The sequence below is a fragment of the Ambystoma mexicanum genome, chromosome 14 (genome assembly GCF_040938575.1).
Source record: "Ambystoma mexicanum isolate Mex_15411 chromosome 14, UKY_AmexF1_1, whole genome shotgun sequence".
NCBI lineage: Eukaryota > Metazoa > Chordata > Amphibia > Caudata > Ambystomatidae > Ambystoma > Ambystoma mexicanum.
Genome location: NC_090940.1, coordinates 208,311,382 through 208,335,437, shown reverse-complemented (window position 1 = coordinate 208,335,437; position 24,056 = coordinate 208,311,382). Strand labels below are relative to the sequence as shown.

General features: G+C 45.0%; 1 long non-coding RNA gene across 1 annotated transcript in view; it reads right to left on the bottom strand.

Moving 5' to 3' along the window:
* Nucleotides 1-24,056, bottom strand: part of LOC138527624 (uncharacterized) — a 115,372-nt gene that overhangs the window by 5,796 nt on the left and 85,520 nt on the right. The window lies entirely within an intron of this gene.

Sequence of the window (24,056 nt, the reverse complement as noted above, 5' to 3'; positions counted from 1 at the left end):
ATTTTTATTTATTGGGTATATATAATGCGCCTACACACAAAAAGTTGTTTCAAGGCTCATCAAGACAACGGAGCGAGTGTTACAAGGGAGAAAAAACAAACAATAGCGTTCCTAATAGGTCTTGAGACGTTTTGACCATGCAAGTGCGATAAAAAGAATGATGTGGGTGGGGGGGAGAAGGATGGGTGAGGGAACAGGGAAGAAGACAAACAATAAAATGTCTACTAGGTCGTGGGACAATTCGGATCGTGCAAGTGTTGTAACAGGAATAAAGGGGATGGGGGTAGGAGGGGAGGTGAAGGTTGGGGGAAGAAGGGAAGAAGACAAACAATAACAATCCTACTAGGTTGTGAGACAATTCAGTTTGTGTAGGTGCCCTAACAAGAAGGGGCTGGGGGAGTGGAGGACCAATGGAGGCCTGGAAGCGGGGGAGGGAGAAGCAGCAGGCCAATGTCAACACAACAGCAATGCAACCATCTAGATTCAAGTGTCCATGGTAAAGGAAAAAGCCTAGGTTTAATCTTTCATCAGAACAAGCAAAAACACCTAGATGTGAGATTCCAGAACAGAGGGAAAAAGCCTAGGTTTCAATGTACATCAGAACAAGCAGAAACACCTAGATGTGAGTTTCCAGAATAGAGGGAAAAAAGCTAGGTTTGAGCTTACATCAGAACAGGCAAAACACTTAGATGCAAGATCCCTGAATAGAGGGGGGAAAAGCCTAGGTTTCAACATACATCAGAACAAGCAACAACACCTAGATGCAAGTTGACTGGATAGGGCCTAAGTGCCCAGAATGTGCAACATACAATTGTGGGTGACGTGCAGCAGACTAAAGCATTGTAAAATGAGTAATAAGAGAGGCGGGACAGGTTAATAGGGAGCAGTAATGGCTGCTCCCCCTGCCTGCACCTTTCCCACCTTATCAGTCGCTGCTAGTTGGCAGCTGCACTGCATGCTCCACCAGCAAACACAGTCTGGAGCTGCTACTGTAGGAGCTGCTCTTTGCCTCGGGCCCCTTCATGGCATGGGTTTGCATGGGCAGTGGGGCTGACCTGGGAGATGGTCCTAAGAAGGGTGCTGGAGCCAATCATAGTGGAGGGTGGGCGAGGAACCAAACTCAACAAGGGAGCTTGAAACGGGTTAGCAGTCCTGTGAAAGAAGGGGCAAGAGAGAGGTGCAAAAGTTGAGATGAAATTAAAGAAAAGCTTAAGAAGGTTACAGAGGAAAGCAAGGGCCACAGACTCAACTGCAAGGATGCTGCTGGTAAATGCAAGCCTCGATTTTACTGTGGTGAGCTAGACCCCGTAAAACCAGTGCTGGAGCGAGAGCCAATCGGGCAGAGGGCAGACAGGGAGATAAACTCAACAAAGGAGCCTGAAACAGGTTAGCAGTCCTGGGAAAAATGGCCCAAGAGAGTGCTGCAAAAGTTGAGATGAAATGAAAGAAAAGCTGGGGAAAGTTACAAAGGACAGCAAGGGCCACAGACTCACCTGCGAGCACACTGCTGGTATGTGACCAAATGAGATGTCCTGAGTCCAAACAAGCCATCACCAGTCTCTGCATCACAGCCTGGCTACAAGCCAAAATCTGACTGACTCAAACAATACAAACTATCTTTTACTAATACTTCACAGGTTTGTTAAATAGAGCACTGTGGTTGACCTATACAATTCCATTAATGCATTGCAAACTCCCATCCCACAATGTATTTTGCTTGAAATATACTCCACATTGAAACTAAATAAACCATTCTAGTATAGCAGAATGCGCTGATACCACTATTGAGTTTAATCAAATGCAATGTTTTCATACAATTTCTAAACAAAAGTATAAGTAATTACAATCCGTTTTTACATTACTTTCCCCTACTTCTAATCCGTCTTCTGAGATCTCAAAATATGATTTTTGTCTAGAAGTGAAGGTATACTTAATACCAAATTCATCAGATTTCAAATAATCAAAATACTTCAATACTTCCTCCTCCAAACCTTCCCATAATAATAATAATTTAGCATTGATATAGTGCCACGAACCCTCAGGCATCTGAGCGCTGCTTATTATTACCCACAGTGTGTGGTGCTCATTTATTGACCTCAGAAGGATGAAAGGCTGAGTTTTGCCCTGTCGGGATTAGAACCTGCGTCAGAAGGCTCTGTACAGATGTCAAAGCGAGCGCTCTACTCGCTGTGCTATCGGACCACAATATCATGAGAATATCATCTATGTGTCCTGCAGGTGTTTCTTCAACTTGCTTCATGAACTAATTGGCAAGCGATAGGGCATACTTGGATCCCATTGCTACCCCAATAAGATACTGAGGGAGGTTACCGTCAAACAAGATGTTATTTTTTGGGTAACATTAGGCATTTTCTAAATCATGCTGTTTTGTTTGGACTAAGTTGCTGATCTTTGGCCATAATGAGGCGATATAACCTGAGGCGGCAGGCCGACACTGCCAGTAATGGCCCACCACCAAAGTTAAGGGCCCATGAGAAGCAAGGGTCTCGTAACATGGACTCCAGTGCTGTTACCGACGTGGTGGCCCACCACCAAGGGTTATATCGCCATTGCACCCAGGTGCTAAAGGTAAACATTAAACATTTTTTAAAACAAACATACCTTTCTTCAGTCCTACAACAGTGTGTCGGGAACAGAAATCAGTCTTCAGTATTGATTCCAAATCAACAGTGAAATTGCACTCTGATTCCAGATATGAAAGGTAAGATTTCATTTTCCCTTGCCTTTAGCACCCCTGCATGGTTACACATGGGGGCTGAATGTAGGGAGGAGGGGAGCCTGGGAGGCAGAGTGTGAGAGGTGGGCAGCAGTGGCGGATCTCTGAACATGGGCTCATACTAGAGAATACAGCCCATGTTACGAGCTCCCCGATTGGCTAGTAGTAATTAGCTGCTTCATTAACTATTTTATGCTCTATCGATATAGTTATATGGCCACACATCCAAGGTAACCACCCAGTAATGCTCTTCCCAGTTAATAGGCTGAAATGGATTTGGAACATCCATGGTATCTCTAACATCTTATGCTAGTTTTATCACCATAGTATTTGGGTATCGGTCTATTCATTCTGAAAGCGTCTCTATAATAGGCTCAATCCCACTGGCTATGAGTCCCATCTGTGTTAAATCAGTGTATCCTTGAGTAAGACAAGAACAATGGGCATGGTTAGATAATTCACTGGCACAAAATCTTTTTCCTTTGTTAATAGCTCATCCCTATCACATTACACATTTTCTTCATAGCTATCTCTTTTGTCTCCTACAATTTAGCATGCTCTATTTTCTTATACCAACTCAGGGATTTGAAAAGTTCTAACCCCTTCTTCATGTAAGCCTCTCTGTTCATTACCTCCCCATTTCCCCTTTATCAGCCTGCTTTATTAATATTGTTTTGTCAGATTGCAAATATTCCACTGCTACTCTTTCTTCTTCAGAAAGATTTTGACTTGTATTAATCATTTATTTTTCACTTTGTTCTTCTAATTTGGTATGTTTATTTTGTTAGTAAGTCAGATCACATCAATCACATTGTCCAGTCAGACAAATATAGAAGCCTTTATTTTGCTTATTCCGGGCTCAATTTCAGGTTTTTGAATAAGAGTATTATAACTAGTCTCTTGCCCCTCGTTCAGAGTGACTAGCAGTCAAAGATCTTCAAGATCCTTTTGGTTATGTCCTGAAACGTCTAGCAGTCTGAACACATCTTTCTTATATGGCTCTTTGTGACGAAAATATTGTTTAGCTTTAGTTTCCGGAAACATGTATATTTATCAGTGTAGGTATCTGCAGAATGAATGCGAGTGCACATGATAGTCACGTATAGAGAGATTATTATTGTTTTCTCTTCTAGTTGTGATAACTGTTGGATCTTACCTGGGACATTGTTGTTAAACAGGTCCCTCTTATTGGTTCTTTTTTGTGCTCTTCCCTTTGCTCTAGCTCATTTAGTCTTATAACCACTGTTCTTGTTTTTAATTCTACCTGAAATGGCACATATTTTGTGAAACATTGTACCCTGTTGTTCTGTAGGGTTTCATTTGTGCCAAAACAAATGTTCTCCTTTGTTGTATCTTTATCAATAACCGCTGCACTTGCCCCTCCACCCCATTTCCTCATCACTGCCAGTGCTTCCTGGGTCAGCGATTACAGGAGTGCTACTTGGTGTGCTGTGCTTTGAGTTTGATGTATCTATAATCCAATCATACCTGGGTTGTTAGATATAAAACCTGCCCTGTTGATAATCTTATTTGTCCATAAAGATTTTGTTTTTTACTTTTTAATTTTAATTTCATGTTTGAAATTCTTCATGGACACAATGTAATGTATCATAGTTATTCTTCAAAGAATATGGTGAGTTGACTGTTTGCATATCTTCCATATTTGTAAATACTTTCTCTGCATGTGTGATTGGTAAAATAAAGAATAAGATTGTCTTTTCACGTGTTACTAAGCTTGTCGTGGTTATCCTGATCAAAGTTCGGAAACATCAATATCCTTTGGATCCAGTTGTGTTCTAAATATTTCTTGAGAGTAGTGATCTGCCGCAACAGGAAAATCTGTCTTTTAGATAATTTTTTCAATCTAACAAATGTGTTAATAAGAGTTTCTGTTGCTCAATTAATTTCATGTGGACTATCTACTTTGCTTCCCCTGGGATAAAATAGCATTAATATCCTCTTCTCTTGATTCCCTGTACTTTGCCATATTCTAACTAAACCTGTCATGTGATTGTTTTGCCTGTAGACTGTACAATAATACACTAACTGCACAGGGAATATGGAGCACTGCGCTTGACCTCTCAAACTCCACTGTATTGTAAAATGGGCATATTTGCAGCTATTAGGTCCCACAATGTATTACACCTGAAAAATATTCCCCATTAAAGCTAAATAAAAATGTGGAATAGCATAATGTGATGATACCACTATTGATTTAAATAAAACACAGATAATTCCTTACAATCCAGTTATACATATATTTTGCCTGCCTTCCTATGATGCAATTCATCCCTGGATAAAAGTAAAATGGTCATCTTATCTGACAACAGTATCAATTCTCCAGTTGGCAACAATGAGCAATCTCTTGTTTTCTGGTTGCCCAAACTTAACACAGCCTCTTGAAAGCAGACCTGCCACCATGAGGTAGGACCCTCTCTGCATTGTGGACGGAGCAAAAACAGATGAGGGGGTAAAGGAACATGGCTGATGCATATAAAACACTGAACAATCTATGGCCTGGATTGCACCAATCCCCAGAGGTGCTCTTGAAGCCACTACTAGTGAAGCCTCACCTATGGACCCTTTTTTTTGAGGGACAGATGAACAGATCATCTATAACTATTGCCCCTCCCCCGGTCCAATACTAGAAAGGTGAGAAGCCTTATTCACTGAGGCTACCACACCGCCCATATCTTAAGCAGGTGCAGCAAATTATGACATCAAAAGGTGTTTCAAGTCAAGGAGCAATCCAATAGACATGAAGCACACATGCACTCAAAATGAAGAAAACACACTAGGTCAAATATGCATTTATACATGAAGAATATTCATTGCAACATAACATTGCAAACCATAAAGACATGAAGAACATATCATAAAGCAATATGTAAGTGAATGCAACACTAACAATATGCAAGTACAGCGCGCCAACATAGAAATGCGAGAGTAACGGGGAGCCATCTTTTCCAAAATGGAAGTGGCAGCTAGCCTTTAAAACACATAAAATCCTCAAGACTTTTAGCGAGCACAGAATGCTGAAATGAAAGAAATAACCAATCCATGCAGAGCTCAAACAGTAGCTCTGAGCCGAAGCCAATGTTACGAAGACCTTAGGGAGGATCTGCACGTTGCAGAAAAGACACCAGATAACATTTGCAAGAACGCATGAAGTATACTCCCAAATTAATTAAAGTCTGGAAAAACAAAACTGACTATTGTAAGTCAAGGGCAGGATAATTATATGTCAGAAGACTTGATGAAACATTAGCTCAAAAATGCCCCCAGTGGTATGGAAACCATAAAACCCATACCAATATTAGCTAAAATAGTCATAAATGCAGGGCGAAATCATTCCAAATGCGGTGCTCTCACACGTGACCAATAATTCAAGACCACTGTCCATTCATTAGTACAGATACAACTAAGGCACTGTTTTACTCCTCATACATATTCCCAGACATGAGGCACCTTACAAGGTTAAATACAAAGCTGATCATGATGGCTCATGGCCTAGGAGATGAGGGATGCTATTTTTTTTTAATTAAAACCAGCAGCTTGTGGACCTCTCTTCCCCTACTCCCATTTGGCTCATGTCTTGATGCCTTGTCAGTTGCTCAAGGTTGGTCTGTGTAATACCTACCAATTAAAACACTTGACGTTCGGCCGCCCACTATGAATTTTGCCAACCAATTAAGTTGTAAGAGTGATGTAGTTTTGTTATCAATTTTGAGGTGATCTTAGGAGGAGCCATTAGTTAAGCATTATCCAATTGAAAGCCTAACCCATATAGAAAATGTATGTAGTCAACTCCCATAACCAATCCCCTCACCCTGTAGTCTTTGTAATATGATGTCATCATTATGACACGTTTTTGGTATAAAATACAATATTTTGTATGAAGAGCTCAAAGTCAGAATATTTGATGCTAGTATTCCGTCCCTGCTTTTTTTGGATGTTAATGAAGCTGTGTTTTGGCTTTCACTTTGTCTATTTCTGTTATTGAGTGTGGGATTTCCCAGTCTCACATCCTCTGCATAAACTGGGGTTTTCCATAGCACCTTAACAACCCCAAACTCACATGCCTTGCTCATTTAATCCTCTGATCTTCTTCCTCCCGTCACCTGATCCATAACTTCTGCTGCTTCCATGATCTCCATTAGCGGAAGCACTACTCTCTGACTGCACCCGCCATATAAATCCCACCTCTCCGTCAGCCCGCTCAGGTCTAGAACTAGTCCACAGGGAAATGGGTTTTGGTGGCACCTTGGGCATCTCTGCCCTGATACCTTCATAAGTAAGAAAACCCTGAGTGAACCCAGCTCTACTTCTGCAACCTCCCAGCACTGTAGATTTTTTCATTCATCATGTCATCCATCGTGCACCTATAGCTTTGACCGTATGGTCCAGATTGCATGCTCGTTCTCCCTAAATTTGAACTGTATCCCGCATTGGTCACCTTTGGGATACCATCGACGACAACAGGAAGAGAGGCTCAAGCTCTCAATTCTGTGGCCACTTGGAGTCAGTCTTTAGTTGGTCTGAGGCCCAGATCGATCATATCCTTGTTGCATTGCGTCACATATTCTTTAATTAAACCCATAAAAAGCAAGGTGTAATATCATGCGCTCTCGTGCTGGCATTCAGAAAAGCAACAATGACTAGCACGAGAGCTCAAGGTGGTTAGATATAGAGTGACTGAGTAGGACGTACACAGTGCCGGCAATCTCCCAATTAAGAATGTTATAACCCATCTGAGCCCTCAAGCGAAGTTATTTAAACCCCACATTGGTGACAAGCTCCTACCTCCTATCTGTGCGGAGATCACTGAACCATGAACCCACAGCTGCCAGCTGCACCTGAGATGGGTAGCAAACCTCAGTCATAGCTGCAGCCTGCGTTTCTCTACGGTCCGAGGGACACAGAAAGTAGAAGAGTTCCCCTTCTTCCCCCATCACGAGTGCTGAAGAATTCAGGAGGCGAAGCGGGGGATGAGCACAAGCCCCATTTGATGCGCACTTGACAAAAGGACGTCCTCGAATGCAATGCAGAGGTGCACGCCTGCCTCCAGGACAGCGCTGTTGTGTTGCTAAGCAACACCCCCATGGAGTGCAGTGTCTGCAGTGTGGGCCGTTGAACACTCCATGTAGAGCAATATCTTGTCCACCTACTAACTCGGACTGCCTCCTTGTTGCCCTCTGTCAGCAATGCTTCCATCTATTACCTAATTCACTGTTACCATCTGGAATACATTAGTGTGCTGAGGACAAAACTGAAAAAACAAACATAAAACAAAAAAAGAAGGAAAAGAAAGACGAGTACTCAAAGACCTGGTCAAGACCAGAAACCATGGCCACACCAAGTACAGGTTGGTACATGGCCACACCAAGTACATAGGTCGTACCTATTGATTTTCTGATACAAGGGGAAGGTGGTGTAAAAGGTACATATGTAGAGTGAGCACATGAACCACCAACTACCTCCTGTTCCTGTTTGTACTAGGACTTTTAAATAGTGAAAAAACTAGTTGGAGTAAACAAACTCTATTTTACCCCAGTAGATCAAGAGATTAGACACATTTTTTAATCAAAAATATATTTATATAACAACATCAGTCAATATACATGAACACAGATTCAAATTCATTCAAAATGGGTTAGTTCATCTTCAGAACATGGACTGATAATATGAAACCTAATTTGTGTGGAAGTTATGTAACCAATGTTCGGGCTTCCTCAGTCAGAGCAGTGTCAGGGAGGAAAAATCTGTAAAACCTTAAAAAAGAGGTACCACCTACAATAGATGAAAGTGAATATAGTGTCCCACCAGTATATTGAACAAATATTGATGGTTGGTTGTCCTTTTCCTTGAGATAGCCTGCACTGTATCTGGAAAGTGCTTGTTGATTGTCACCTTCTTTCAAAATCTAGATGGAAAACAGGGAAACACTAGGATGTCTGACAATATGCACAGCATGTGGATGATTGAACCATTTTAACCAAGCATGCTTACAACACAAACCCCTACAAACAGCCAGAGAGATGCAAGAGTCCAATGTTGCTCCCATTGAAGGGTTGGCCCAAATACCATTGATTAGGAAGAGATAACAAACCACCTAGACAATACAGTACCTGCGACTGAAGGAGCAGATAGTGTCACTTATTGCTGACTCTGGGTCGTTATACAGTGATATCAAGGGACCTGTATACACAAACACTGCAATCAAGCATGGGAAACCTAGCTCCTATCGATTTTGCGTTGATAGCATACTCTGGCCACTGCATACAAATAGGATATTTTCAAGCTGAAATTAGTTATAAGGAACATTCAACAATAAAAATTGTCTATGTGGCAGAAAAAGGACCACCTGTCCTTAGTTGGCAGCATCAAGCCGTCTTCAAACTAACACTCAAGCTGGGTGCAGAGCAACAAGTACTTTCAATCGGTGGACCTCAAATGCAGGACTTTTAAGAAACAAAAGAGGACAAGAGCCAGGAGAAGGAAATGCAAGAGTTGCTTGATAATCTACCTAACACGTTTCCCACAGTTTTCACGGCAGCAATAGGGAAAGTGAATTATTTGAAGCATCAGATTATTCTCAAAGAAGGCCACAGAAATAAAGGTATGTGTGGATCTTAGTAGTCTCAACAGAAACATCAAGACAGACATACACCCCCTGCCCAATATTTTGGAAACGGTCAGCAGAATCAAAGGAACAAAATGTTTTTCTATGCAAGACCTGCTCTCATCATATCACAAGACTCAAATGACCTAATGGCATTCCTAACCCCTTTAAGAGCGTACATACATCTAAGAATGCCTTTTGGTCTGGAATAGGCTTCCAGCATTTTTCAACATTTGATGGATAAGCTGCTTGGATACATGGAGGGTGTTGTTAATTTCCAAGATGATCTATTAGTCTATACCGATTCCAAGGAAGAACGCATGACCGTTTTGCAAATAATTCTAGAAACCATGAAAAAATATGGACTCACCTTAATAGTGAACAAATGCAAGTTGTTCATCAAGGAAGTTGATTATTTGGGACACACTCTATCTTCACAAGGAGTTAAAAACAAAATGTCCAAAAGCTATTGATGAAGTCCCAGCTCCTACCATGAAGGAGTAACTAGCATTGTGGCTAGGTTTATGTGAGTTTAATGCGAAGTTTGCACAGAAGTTTGCATCCATAGTACATCCAATGAGATGCATAAACAAGAAAGTTGTCATTATTCATTAGGGAAAGGAGCAACAACATGCGTATTGAATCAGTGAACCCCCCCCCCCCCCCATCATAAAGGCCCTGACACTGAGACCTTTCGACACAAAGGAAAGAACAGTAATAATTCTAGGTGCCAGACATTTAAGGATTGGGGCATTGTTAGCCCAACTTCGAGATGGATGAGAGAAAGCCGGGACTTTCGCCTCATGGGTGCTTAAACCAGCAGAAGTGCATTATTCAGTAATGGAGAGGGAAGCTCTTGCTTGCTTGTGGGCAGTACAAATAATACTTATGGGGAGCATCATTTGTACTCAGGATTGATCACAAAACTTTAATTTAGGTTCTACCTGCTGTGTGTGCTGCAGACACAGCGCTCTGTGAGTGTTGCTTGGCAACACAACACCGCCTTCCTGGAGGCAGGAGTGCACCACTGCATGCGAGGAGGTCCTTTCATTGAGTTTGCATCAAACAGTGCTCCTGCTCATCCCTGCTTCACTCCTGAATTGTTCAGCTCTTGTGATAGGGGAAGGTAGGGGAACAGCGCTACTCACAGGTTCCCTCGGACCGCGGGGAGACTAAGGCTGCAGCTACGGCTGATGTTTGTCACCCACCAGGATAGCTCCCAGGTTGATAAGGCTTTCGGCAATGTTATGGCGGGCGAACGCGCCAGCGAAGGTGGCATGGTGGGCGCCGCCCCTTAGTGGGGGTTGCCCAGCCGACTTCCTCCCCCACGAGCCCCACAGGTCAGGGGGCGGGGATGGGGGAGGAACACGTCAGCCCCGCCCCCGGAAGCGGACGGGGGCACGCAAAACGCGAGGGGTGGGACAGGAAACCGAGGGAGAAGCAGGCCCCCTAAGTCACAGGCTTTTCAAGACAATAGCCCATTCTCCCTCGGTTTCCTGCCTCACCGGATCGTGGTTTTGTTTGCAGAGCAACAAGTACTTTCAATCAGTGGACCTCAAATGCAGGACTTTTAAGAAACAAAAGTGGACAAGAGCCAGGAGAAGGAAATGCAAGAGTTGCTTGATAATCTACCTAACCCGTTTCCCACAGTTTTCACGGCAGCAATAGGGAAAGTGAATTATTTGAAGCATCAGATTATTCTCAAAGAAGGCCACAGCCAATGAAACATCAGGTGCAAAAGGTACGTTTCAGGGTACAGGACTAGATGAAACAACAGATTGAGGACATGTTCAAAAGGGGTATTACAGCAGTGGTCAACGGCATAGAATGGTTACCACCTATTGTACTAGCACACAGACATGGTGGAGAAATAAAGGTATGTGTGGATCTTAGTAGTCTCAACAGAAACATCAAGACAGACATACACCCCCTGCCCAATATTTTGGAAACGGTCAGCAGAATCAAAGGAACAAAATGTTTTTCTATGCAAGACCTGCTCTCATCATATCACAAGACTCAAATGACCTAATGGCATTCCTAACCCCTTTAAGAGCGTACACACATCTAAGAATGCCTTTTGGTCTGGAATAGGCTTCCAGCATTTTTTCAACATTTGATGGATAAGCTGCTTGGATACATGGAGGGTGTTGTTAATTTCCAAGATGATCTATTAGTCTATACCGATTCCAAGGAAGAACGCATGACCGTTTTGCAAATAATTCTAGAAACCATGAAAAAATATGGACTCACCTTAATAGTGAACAAATGCAAGTTGTTCATCAAGGAAGTTGATTATTTGGGACACACTCTATCTGCACAAGGAGTTAAAAACAAAATTTCCAAAAGCTATTGATGAAGTCCCAGCTCCTACCATGAAGGAGTAACTAGCATTGTGGCTAGGTTTATGTGAGTTTAATGCTAAGTTTGCACAGAAGTTTGCATCCATAGTACATCCAATGAGATGCATAAACAAGAAAGTTGTCAGTATTCATTAGGGAAAGGAGCAACAACATGCGTATTGAATCAGTGAAACCCCCCCATCATAAAGGCCCTGACGCTGAGACCTTTCGACACAAAGGAAAGAACAGTAATAATTCTAGGTGCCAGAAATGTAAGGATTGGGGCATTGTTAGCCCAACTTCGAGATGGATGAGAGAAAGACGGGACTTTCGCCTCATGGGTGCTTAAACCAGCAGAAGTGCATTATTCAGTAATGGAGAGGGAAGCTCTTGCTTGCTTGTGGGCAATGCAAATAATACTTATGGGGAGCGTCATTTGTACTCGGGATTGATCACAAAACTTTAATTTAGGTTCTACCTGCTGTGTGTGCTGCGGACACAGCGCTCTGTGAGTGTTGCTTGGCAACACAACACCGCCTTCCTGGAGGCAGGAGTGCACCACTGCATGTGAGGAGGTCCTTTCATTGAGTTTGCATCAAACAGTGCTCCTGCTCATCCCTGCTTCACTTCTGAATTGTTCAGCTCTTGTGATAGGGGAAGGTAGGGGAACAGCGCTACTCACAGGTTCCCTCGGACCGCGGGGAGACTAAGGCTGCAGCTACGGCTGATGTTTGTCACCCACCAGGATGGCTCCCAGGTTGGTAAGGCTTTCGGTAATGTTATGGCGGGCGAACGCGCCAGCGAAGGTGGCATGGGGGGCGCTGCCCCTTAGTGGGGGTTGCCCAGCCGACCTCCTCCCCCACGACCCCCACAGGTCAGGGGGCGGGGATGGGGGAGGAACACAGCAGCCCCGCCCCCAGAAGCGGACGGGGGCGTGCGAAACGTGAGGGGCGGGACAGGAAACCGAGGGAGAAGCAGGCCCCATAAAGGTACAGGCTTTTCAAGACAATAGCACATTCTCCCTCGGTTTCCTGCCTCACCGGATCGTGGTTTTGTTTCCCACCCGCCCTCCCAAAAAACAAAATGTTTGTAATGAATTGTCTTTTGTTTTACAGGTCGCCCAGCGGAGTTACATTGCGATCCCTTTAACGAAGCACTGGCAGACCCACAGGGGAATGATCAGCCAACAGATTAGATTTACGGCGCCCCAAGAGTAATAGGCTCAGGGGAGGCCCTGGGAAAAAGGGGAGGGATGTAGGGGACTTGGGAGCCAATTCCAAGCCCAAAATCTGCAGAGGGGGGACGAATAACAAACTCACAAACAAGGCCATCAATGAAACACGGTCGTGGGAAATCTACAAACGGCCAGGGGTAGAGATAGGGTATTAGCAAGGGCTGGGCTCAACCTGAGGCGTTCACCGGACGAGGACGGTAAGGGAGAGGGGGGGAGGGCAAGGGATACCTAGGTAGCCGCACACAGAGTAGTATACCTGTGGTGGTGAATTACGGATCGCCTGTAAGATAACTCCAAGACTTTATGCAAAATAAAGCTGCTGAGGCATTTTAATCTTCCAACTTTACAACTTGTCGGAGTTGTTTTTTCCAACATGTGATGTATGACATATGCCGGGTTGCATGAGGGGAGGAGAGGGGGGGAGTGAGGGGCGGCCAGGGCATGGAGGAGGGGGGGAGGACAAGGTACTGGGATGCCCACGCTAAGAGAATATAACTATGCATACAGTATAAACCTGAGAAGAGCAATGTGGCGACTGACTGCCGTTCAAGGATACCAATTGAAGAATCAATCAGTGAAGTTGCAGGAATTGCCTCAATTAGTGATCAGGACTTCACTTGCCAACATGTTAACAAATAGGAATGGATACCGAGTGACCAAGAGGACAAGATCTTGCAAGAAGTAAAAAGATGTGTACGTCAAGGCTGGCCTCTGGCAAGGCAACTCGAACACAAGTTACTTCTGTATAGTCCATGACAAGCTCTTCATGAACAAAATGTTTTTGTATGGGGGAGACAAAGTGGTACCTCCAAGGAGTTTTTAAGAATAATTGTTAAAGTCGGCTCCCACGGATCACATGGGCATAACGATAAAACGAATTTTGAATGAGAGCTATTGGTGGCCAGTGATTGATTTAGAGGCTAAACGATTTGTGAGAGAATGTGTAGAGTGTGTATGGCCTACTAACGTTTTGGTTCTCAAATAAGCTCCCATCTCCGCGATACCTATACCAGCTGGACCTTGGTGCACAATGCAGTAGATATGGTCGGGCCATACAGTACACTCCCAAACGAATGGAGGTATGCAGTTGAGGTAATTCATCACTCAAAATGATCAGAAGTAGAATTTGTGGATGTCTTTACCACAGCATTGTTAATTGATTAATTTTAGTACTATTTTTATATTTTATGTATAATTTTTATGACATGTGTAAAGTTTAACTAAACTGTATCACATTAAATGAAATAATAATTGATAATTGAGGTACAGACACAACTTTTCAGTAGAAAAGGACTCCCAGAAAATCTAATTTCTGACAACAGAGTGCAGTTGATTTCCACAGAGATGAAAACATTCCTAAATACTGGTTGGATAGCACATTGCACAACATCTTTATATCACCCCCCAAACTAACAGCTTGGGTGAGAGATCCAATAGAGTCTTGACATCAACGATACGACTAGCTAGTAAGAGTAATCTTGAGCCATGGAAAGCAGTTCAAAACATGCCGTTTGCATATAGAACAACATTGCATCCCATGTTCCTTTGAGATGTCGATAGGGCGGAGAACTCCACTACCGTCCAAACCATGGTGGAAGTGGTAAAAATTATGGATTACTTGTCTGTAACCACAGATTTAGTGAAGGTACGCTCTCTCACGCAGAGTGCACAAGAACAGAGGAGAATGCAATTTCATAGCTCGCGGCACTCAAGCCAACCTGATTTCAGGATAGGGGAGTGGGTAAAAGTGAAGCTACCAAGGATTAGTGCCGAAGGGCATCTCCAAGTATTCGAGACCCCATAGAGTGATTCAAATATGCAAAGGATCAGTGCACACTGACAATGGAAGAATGTGGAATGTCGAGCGGGTGGCGCAGGTTGTGATGAGGAACTATGCTTGAGATTAGCTAACTCATCAACACGCCCTAGGGATAATGTGTCGGGACTCAGCAAGACACTGCCCATTGCAGCACCTTATAGTGGCGAGATACCTATGCAAGTTCATGAGCTGGCAGAGAGAGGAGAAGAGATGAGCAAAAGTAGCAGTAGTTTGAGTGGAATAGAAGTTAGTGAGCGGGGGAGATGAGGGAAGGTGGTTTGATTCCTGATTCTGTCGGGTGGCGTGTCAAAGAGAGAGAATGCAAATTCTAGGATTCCATTAAGAGGTTTTTAATTTTGTGTGTTTGGGAGTGTAGAAGTTTTAAGTTATATTGATTAAGATATTTATTATTCCTATTTTGAGAATTGTGTTCACTGTTGACATGTGCTTGTTTGTAAAAATATGCTCTCCATGTAACTCAAAGTTGTGTGTTAACTTCAAAGAGAGGAGTGGTGCAATGTCTCGTGCTGGCATTCGAAGAAAGAACGATGACTAGCTCGAGAGCACAAGTTCGTCAGAGAGAGAACCAGAGGTGTAGCCAGGATTGTCTAACAAGTAGGGCCTGATACTAATGTAGTTGGGCCCAAGCAGGGAAATTAACATCTGTAAATGCGCACACAGTGCTGCTGAGTGGGCATTTACAGATTTTGGGTGGGCCGTGCCCGCTCAGGCCCTACCCTGTGTAAGCCTCTGGAGAGAGCACAGAGCAAGTGAGGAGGAGGGAGAAGGTGCCGGCTATCTCCCAATAAAGAATATATTATAACCCAGCTGAGCCCTCAAGCGAAGTTATTTAAACCCCACACAACTAAATTCTCAACCATTCCTAAATAATCATTAAGGAAAGGAAATTCCCTTCTTAAATAAAAATGTAATTGAGATATATGAAAAATAAAAAACGAAGACAGGGCATAGTCATCAGAGTCAATGAAAAAGTACTTCTGTTGTCATTTCCGGAATCAGTTGCATCTCTTTTTCAACATCACAAAACGTTACAATTATAACCACTAGGTGGCAAAAGTATCAAAGAAAACTAGTTCTATTTAAATGTGCAATCTCGTTAAAAGAGATGTTTTATTTTATTCGGTATTAATACTATACTTATTTTTGTAACGGATATTTATGATGACATAAAAACATCTCCAAAATGTGTTTTACATTTAGAAATGTATTTAGAACTTGAAGCAAATGCATTTTAGTTGCATCGTACGGTTTATTGCAACACGGATTTATACAACAATAGCAGATGTTATGAATGTCATCTCCGCCTTACACCACTTCTGCTTCCATCAACAAACCCGGTTTCTGCCCGCACGAGTTCGCAGAGAAGGCATGCAAGAAATGTCAGTTACACACAGTTATTGGTGGTGACGCGACCCTAATGACATGGCAAGTTCTGAAAATACGGTGATAAAAAAAGAAAGGGGACTCGGATAGTGGGTGTGGTGTGTGACCCTCCCAAGTGTCTTGCCTGTTTAAGCGAAAGTGTCCCTCCCACGTGTATTGTCCTTTTAATGTGGGCCATGACTGGCCCAAGCTAATAAAAGGAGCCCCTGCAGGCACGTGCATTAGAAAAGCTGCAGAATCCCAAAGAGGAACGACTGGACCGTCTCCCATTTAGGCCTGCAGGCCCACACTGTGTGAGCACGTGCCTTGGTACCACCCTGCCCCCACTCAAGACCGGGTGTCCCCTGGCAACCATTTATGGTGTTGATGCCCCCTAGCGCCTTGGGGCCTGCTGGATGCCCATAGCAGGCCCATCCCCCACAGGCACTGGGCCTCTAAGGTGCTGATGCCTCATAGCACCCTGGGGCCTGCTGGATGGACCGTCCATAGTAGGCCCCCTACACAACAATGGCGATGAGAATGGATCCCCGCGGGGCTCCCTGTCCCCGCGGTTCAAATGTTTTTTTCTTCCTCTTTTCCTTTTCGATGGAGGAAGGAGTAGAGGAGGAGAGAATACAGCATGCGGGATCCACCGCCGCGAGAAACGTGGAAGTGGGCCTGAGCTGTTCTCCGCTCGGGGAAGTGATGCATCACCGTGAGAAGATAGGCTGAGTAGTGTGGGCTCCCCTTTGCTCTTGTTTCCTATCCCCTAAACTATGGAATGAATTACAGACAGTTTTGTTGTGGAAAAATTATAGGCCGTAGGCATTTATTTTCTACAGAAAATACATAACCAAGAATATATCACAACAGTGTGCTTTTGGGCACTTTGTGCCCAGGGTTGGAGATGCCAAACCTTCTCCTCAGTAAGACTTTGTTAACCTTGGGCATCCGTTCCCTGGACACGTTCCGCCTACGACTTTCTTCTATCGTGGACCGAAGAAAGTACTTGGCGATCCGGCTCCTCCTTGGTTCGTCTTCTTTCGTTTTTTGCAGGGTGGGTTGGGTGGCAAAACTTTTCTTATCCCTCTTTTCCAGGCCCTAGGAGCTTACCCGAATGAGGTGAGCACCTTACCTGGATTGTGCTTTCCCTTTCTTTTAGGGGACTACTTATACCCCCACACCCCTTTGCTATTCCCTTGGGGGGCCGGACTTCCCCTAGCCCCCCTGTTTTCCTTCACACCTTTCCTGGTGTTGTGGGCTGTTTCCTGGCAACGCTGGGCTGGGGGCACGACCTGGCCGCCCCTCCCCTTGTGCTTTCACAACATTTTTCCCCCACCCCGCGCCTAACCCCCCAGGCCCTCCATCGTGTCGTACTTTGTAGTGTGGGCTCCCCTTTGCTCTTGTTTCCTATCCCCTAAACTATGGAATGAATTACAGACAGTTTTGTTGTGGAAAAATTATAGGCCGTAGGCATTTATTTTCTACAGAAAATACATAACCAAGAATATATCACAACAGTGTGCTTTTGGCCAGTTTGTGTCCAGGGTTGGAGATGTCAAACCTTCTCCTCAGTAAGTCTTTGTTACCCTTGGGCATCCGTTCCTGGACACGTGCCGCCACACCTGAGTGGGCGTTGCCTCGGCCGCTCAGGTCCCCCCCAAAAGCGCCTCTATCTGCATCCCGCTCCTCTAGGGCTCTGAAGATATTGTCTGAAAAAAAACACATCCCTTTGCTAGACATGTGCACCCCATCCTGATGAAACATCTCTGGGTTTTTTTACGAAAGATTGTGCTTTAAAAAATGGAGGCCTGTGCTCCTGCAGTATTTCTCCACTGCTTTATTTAGTTTTCTCCTTGCTGTTTCGATGGCCTGCCTCCGGTGTGCCCCATACCAGATTCTACGGGGTATCATTTCTGACATGAAAATTTCAGTTTCCCACCAGCAGTGTGCTATGCCATGCAGGGACTCGCAAATGCTCCTCTGTAATTTTCCCCTATTTGTGCTGACCAGATCATTGCCCCGGAGGTGTATTACCAGGTACTCGGGCAGGTCTCTGAAGCCGATCAAGTCAGACAACCTGTCGTGAATGTCCTCCCAGTGCATCCCCGGGAGGCCCCACCAGGACGTGATTGTCTTCTTGAAGTGGAGTTCTTGCTTGACTTCCTCAATCCACCTGCCTGCCCTTGTCACGAAGGAATGCCCCACGATCCAAGCCGATTTGTAGGGGCCCATATCTGGTGGAGTGGGGGGGTGAGAGGTTCATATCAGTTCCTCCCTTACATATTTTTTGAAACATTGTGACCTCCACCCTCCAATTTTCTTCACACCCTTTGCTCCCAGGCCCCCTGCCCATGCTGATGTGGCTGCTCCTATTCTAAATGAGTGGGTCCCAAATTCAGCTGGATCCCACCCTGCCTTGGCTACTGTTTTCTTTAATACTGCCTGGAACAGATACCTGCTGAGTGCGCCGCCATCCCTATGTATTAGCAATTGCCCGCCGACCTCCGGTCGGATCTCTAGGAATACTTGGGTGATGCATCTGGGACAGTGGTCCTTCTCTCTGATGCAGTTGAGGTCTATAGCTTTCCCCTTACCCGCCTGGTCAGTTTTGGATTTTCTCAATATTATGGACATACCCTTGGCCCCTATGCTAACATCGCTTTTTGCCAGGCCATCCCCTGCTATCGTATTCCGGGCTATTAGCTGCCCTATCCTGAAAGCCCCATAGTATGCTAGGGCAAATCTTGCCCTGAACAGAGCTGTACATGTGCTTTGTAATACTTTCAGCAGAACCACCAGTTTCCCAAAATTCAGAGGTCTCCTGCTATCTGGCTTCTTCCCTTCCAACTTTACCCAATCCTTCATCGCATACTTTATCAGCGGGCTGTTTGTTGGATCCATTACACCGGCTACTTTTGCAGTGTGTGAAACTGCGGCTAAGTGTGCTGCCACCCAGCTTTTCCTTTTCCCTTTGGCAAATGCCCCTTCCAAGAATTCACACATTTTGGCCGTTGTAACTTTACCCACATCTTGTACACCTGTTTCCACCAATACATTATTCACATGCTTTCTGTACTGCTTACCCGTTTTGTACGTTAGGGCGTTCCTTGCCAGTTTTTCTATCACTCGTCCTGGTTCCTGTGGGTTTTCCTTTTCTTTTGAGTTAACTTTGTAGTCAACCGTTCTTTCTCCTCCAGTGCTTACAGTGGAACCCATGCCTTTTTTGGTGTGGGTGTTTTTTCTCTTTTGGCGTCTGGCCCCAGCTCCCTCAACCTGTCCCACTGAAAACGAGACAAGGCGTCAGCCACCAGATATGTTTCTCCAGAGATGTGCCTTGCCTTTATGGATACATCATTTTTCAAACATTCTAGTGTGATGGCTCTCATCAATTCCAATACCACTGGACATGATGCACTACCTTTATTTAACACGTGCACCACTGCCATGTTATCCGACCACACCGCCATTTCTTTGTTATTTAGCTCTGTTTCCCATACACACGATGCTACCCAGATTGGAAAAAGCTCCAGCAGCGTGATATTCCTAGTCCACGCAGCCTCCTGCCATGACCTTGGCCATTTCTCTGCGCACCACTCTCTTCCTAGTATTGCCCCATAACCGAAACCTCCGGCTTCATCTGTAAACAGCACTCTTTTGTCCTCCTCGTTGATGGGGGAGCACCAGATGACTGTCCCATTAAATGAACTCAGGAATTCTCCCCAAACTTCCATGTCCTTCTTGATTCCCCCTCCTATCCTGACTCTGTGGTGCCCCTCTTGGCCCCTCTTGTTCTTAGCTCAATGCTCCTTTGAAAAAAATGTCCTTGTGGTATGACCCTTCCTGCAAAGTTTAGCTTTCCTGCCAATGCTTGTAATTCTCTTACAGTGGCCTTGTTTCTCCCTTTTAGGTTATTGATTGTTTCCAGCAGGTTTGCCACTTTATCCTCTGGGATCGGGCATACCCCCTTCCTTGAGTCAATTTCTATCCCCAAAAACTGTATTGTCTGCGTTGGACCCATAGTTCTTTCTTCTGCCAACAGGAAACCCCATTCGTTTGTTATCTCAACAAATATGTTCAAAGCTGCCTTGCACAGTTTTAACCCTTGGGGCCCTACAAATAAAAAATCATCCATGTAATGGACCACCATGGCCTCCTCCATCTCTTTTTTGAGTGCCCATTGTAGGAATGAACTCACTCTTTCAAAATATGCACATGAGATGGCACATCCCATGGGGAGGCATTTATCAATGAAATATTTCCCCTCCCATTGCATACATAGCCATTTCTGTGACTCCTTGTTGACAGGTAACAGTCGGAAGGCGGATTTTATATCCGCTTTTGCCATCCATGCCCCCATGCCTGCCTTCCTGACTACTTCTACTGCTTCTTGGAAATCTGAGTAAATTACTGTTGCTTCATTCTGTGGATGTTACGCTCACCTGGTATCCACAGGGATGCCACCCAGCCGGGTTACTCGCTGGTATGCTTCTCAGCTTTGCCCTGATGTGGTCTGCGGGGAAGGTTCTGCCTGAAAATACAGGAGGACTGTGTTCAAGACTGACCAACTGGGGTACGTATCCTCCCTCCACCCCGTATGATTTCAGTCTCTCTGGCGCCATCTCCTCACCTTGTGGTCAAATTAGGAGTGCTCTCCGTCCTGCCTTCTTTGCAGGGGCGCATTGTCTTTCATGGGCGAGTGCGGTCCAGTTACTTCACTGACGCCGGCCCGTTTGATATTGTTCAGGTAGGTCTTATTGCTGTTCTTTAGTTTTGTTGCTATCCTGCATGCCTTTCTTTGTTTAAAATGTCTCTTTTTTTCTCCCTTAGGTATGCAGAGCTTCAGCGCGGCGAACTGCCTTGGTTGAGCCTCGCTGGTAAATGATGGTGCGTTAAGAGCACTATGATGCGGTAAGTAAGCGCTATGCGCAGCGCTGCAAAGTCTTGCCTGTGCTAACCTGCGTTTTCCTTCCTTGTAGGTCGCGGTGTTCTTCAGCGCGAGTGGAATGTCCGGAGTGGTGCCAGCCGAGAGGCGACCAGCCAGGTAAGCCTTTTGAGCAGTTCGTAATTTGTAAATGTCTCTACAGCTTTCTTTAATGTTGCCTCTATCTTCCTCTTTCAGGTCGTTCTGTCCGGGAGGCCTGCAGATTCGAGGAAGCTGTTCTCAGTAGCTGCGAGTTGTGAATGTTTAAAGATGAAGACTGCAGGTAAGATGCTGCTGCTAATGATGTTCCTTTTGTCTCCTTGCAGGTTCTGCTTCTCCGAGGTTTGAGGGAATAGCTGGACATGGTGAGCGTCACGTTGCAAGCTGCAAACTAACACAAAGCGTGTTGTCTTGCTCGGGTGTGGTTTAAATAGCCACAACAAAATAGTCCAGGTAAAGTAGTCCCTAGGCTGCCACACCAAAACACTAGACCGCATAGCTTGGTTCCTATGAACCAAGCTATGTGGATGCCTCCATTTTGGCTGACAACACAATAAAGTAGTTCCCAAGCACATTGTTTTTCATGGTGTATGAGCCTGGCGCCAAAGGCGCCAGGACTGGCCCCGGGAGGGTTTTTTGAAGAGGATGCCAGGCTCTAGAAGCCTGAGTCCTGACTCCACCTGGCCAATGGGTTTGCCGGAGGGGGTTTTGGGCGAGGGTCGTGACAGTGGAATGCCATCATTTACCGATACCCCGGGGGGGATATGAAAGATGGTGAATAAGTCAGAATTACCCTTTTTCCTTCTTTGGGACTAGCCCCAACGGTGAGCATATGTATTATTTGAATGGCAGGGTTGTGTAGGGGCCCCCGATCCTACCCAGTTCCACTTCCTTCCTGATTTTTTTGCTTACCATCCCCCTGTTTTCCATAGCTGACTGCAAATTTTTTGGGATGTTCTGTGACCCTTGTCCTGCAAAAGGAATGTTGAAACCTTCTTGAAAACCCCTTCTAATCACATTGACAGCCTGTTGGTCTGGGAATGCGCAGAACCACTTTTCCATTTTTTCAATCTTTACTGGTGTGGCCCCCTTTACCCCCCAGCTCCTAGTTCCGCCTCTCATTGCTTCTATTGCTGTTTGTCGTTGCCCTGGTGCACTTGGCGCTGCTATGGTCTCCCCTACATTTCTCGCACTTGTGGCTGAATTTGCACTTCTTGCCCCACCTGCATGGTACCCCATTTTTGAAATTCCGGCATTGTGTTGACTCTGCCCGTGGTAACCAATTATTTCCCCTGCCAACCCCCTGGGCCGTTGGTGGGATGCTGCTCTGCCAACTTCTCTGCGAGCTATATTGTCTATTCTGAAAATTCTGATCCCTTGATCTGTCATAGCTATTTTCGTACCTTCTGTTATTATACCTGTAATCACTTCTATAGTCGTTCTGCCAATATTGCCTTTTCTGTTGCCCTCCTGAACTCTGTTCCTTGGAGTGCCATTTTTCTTTTAGTACGTTAAATATGTACAGGTTAAAGTTTTCTTCGTCCCACCCTATATCCGGGAAGCAATCCATTTTTTTCCTAAACTCGTGGTCGTATTCTTTCCATGCATCCCCCCAAATGCTTTGTACACTTTCAACACCCTCTGCGGATATGTGACTACCTCAGGGTATTTCTGTAATATAATAGTGGACATTATTTGGAAAGCTGCTAACCAGTTATCAAAACTCTCCACCACTGTCACCCTTCTTAGTAAGCCTTTTTCATCCTCTTTCATGTCTTCTACTGACACGTTCATTTCCCTCTTTTGGCATTCTAGCAGGGAAAAAATGTCTATGAACTCTTTTCTCCAGATTTTCTCTTTAACCTTGTCATTTATATACCATGACATTGCTTTCATGGACCGATCCTGTGCATCCTTTCCCATTGTTGGCCTGCCTTATTTTGTCATGGCTGGCCCTCCTTCCTTGACTGCTGTGACTGTGGTAGCTACCCCTGGTGAGTGTGCCCCCTGAGAGGTGTTCCCTGCCAATGGTATTGGGGTGGGTCCTGTGGGTGCCATGGGTGGGCTGGGTGCAATCCCCAGGGGACTGGGTCCCGGCGGGACCCCCTGTGGACTGGGTACCGTTGGTAGCAGTTGTTCTGTCCCCTTTCCTCCTGTGCCTTTTCCTGCTCCTTCTAGCCCAGAGCCCTTCTGCTTCTCCTTGCTTACTGCCCCTTTCCATTTCACCCATGCCTTCAGGTGGTCCCTTTCCTCATGATCGCTGCTTTCTATTTCTGTTGTTGAATCCCCCTGTTCCTCCCTGTACCTTTTATGTTTTCCTCCCCCCCGTCACTGGTCCTGGGCGACTTACCCGTACCAGTGATGCAGGTTTTCAACATATTTACAATTTTTCTTCCAATTTTGTCATCACTTTTTACAGTATCTTTATTTTTTTCTTTCCTTTTCTTCTTCCTGGGTGCCTCCGTCTGGTCTTGGGTTCTTTCTTGGCTATTCTCTCCCCCTCTTCTGTCCTTGTGGGAGTGCCTCCTCTGCTTCGCTGTCGCTGGATTCATCAATTAGCAAAGGCGACATTTCCTTTGCCCTCGCTTCCTTTTGCATTATATCCAGGACCCATTGCGACCCCATACTGCTTCTCTGCTTTTCTGGCCCATTCACTGAACTCTTGTGCCCTCTTTGCTCTTCCATCTGCCATGCTTCTTGTCTGTATTCTGCTTTCTTGGTGTATTTTGCCTCTTCTTGTTTTCACAGCTCTTATCTGGTTTTGTTTCTGCTCTTTTTCTGATGTCACATGTTTTCAATTGTGCCCTGTTCCTGTTCCTCAGAGCACTGTCATGTACAAAATGAGTTGCTGCCCCTTTAATATTCCTGCTCCTTTTCCGATGTCACGTGTTTTCAATTGTGCCCTGTTCCTGTTCCTCAGGGCATTGTCGTGTCAAAAATATTTGCTGTCCCTTTAAGTTTTCTTGTTGCCCTTCTCCAGCCGGGCCTGCTGTGCTTG